The sequence below is a fragment of the Octopus bimaculoides genome, chromosome 17 (assembly GCF_001194135.2).
Source record: "Octopus bimaculoides isolate UCB-OBI-ISO-001 chromosome 17, ASM119413v2, whole genome shotgun sequence".
NCBI classification, from domain to species: Eukaryota; Metazoa; Mollusca; class Cephalopoda; order Octopoda; family Octopodidae; genus Octopus; species Octopus bimaculoides.
The window spans coordinates 49,541,905-49,543,276 of record NC_068997.1 but is presented as its reverse complement, the minus strand read 5'-3'; positions in this window follow the sequence as shown (position 1 = coordinate 49,543,276).

The window sequence follows — 1,372 nt, the reverse complement described above, 5'->3', positions numbered from 1 at the left end:
ATATATATATATATATATATATATATATATATATATATATATAGCCTTCGACCTTTTCTATCCAAAAGCAGCTTGAACTCAAATTCATACGCTACTGTTCATAGCTTTATCTGCTTCGAGTTTCTCAATTTGAAATAAAAATACTTATTTACATGCATACATATACATATATACATATACATACATACATACATACATACATACACATACATATATATATGCGTGACTGTTTGTGCGTGTGTGTGTGTATCTGTGTGTACATACACATGTTATACACACACACACACACACACATTCCATATGAATTCAGGCATATGTACCTATATATATATCAATAGATGCAATTATTAATGCGTATGTACATATGCATGTAAATTTATATATGTTTGTGTATGCTTGAGAAAGTTCATTTGAAACTCAAGCAATAACACTCACTATTTCAAGCCACCCTTATCGTGTATATATTATAAAAATATCAATATGAACAACTAACCTCGTAGTGATTCTTCTGATGAAACTCTAACAAGGTTAGAAACCAGTCACATCCATTTTGCAGTTTTTGCTCAGGCATTGTTAAACATGTGAATAACCAGTTTATGTAGGATTCATAGCGTTTCTAAAACTGTAAGTTTATTAAAAAAGTCTAACTTACCTCTAGGAAGAATGTACGTACGTTCGTACGTACATATGTATAAGAAAGGATCTACTTTCTAACAAAGATACGCTCCTCTATCGTTGGAATGTAGATAACGAAAGCACTGAGACATTTTAAACTGGAGTAAGTCTTGCATAGTTTTAGTGTTCCGCTTACAGATTGTATTTCTTAGGTGCTGATCTGTTGGTTGGCTTTTGTTTTCTAAAAATCCAAGTTTATCCAGACTGACAGTTAGACATTTACTTACAAAACCAAGCGTTCCTATTATTGTTATCGATATAAATGTAAATTTGTAACCTGGATGTAAAAGGCTGGAGGTTTCGAAGCGAAGCAGCTGTCGTCAGTTATTTTCTTTCTCTTCGATTTTCAGAGAGATATTCACATTAGCAAGATATCTAACCTCTGTGATGGTTGTGTGCATGTATGCTGTGCGTGGTATGTATGTATGTATGTATGTATGTATGTATATATATATATATATGTTCGTACACGCACTCACACACATACACAAACACACACACACATTTATATGTTTGTACATACGTAAGTAGGTATGCGTAGATTATGTAGATACCTGCATATATGTCTGTATATACTATTTAAAAATATTTTATATTATATATGTATGTGTGTTTACGTATATAATACATGATACACACACACACAAACACGCACATATTGATATATAGATACATACACATGTACACACACATGTAT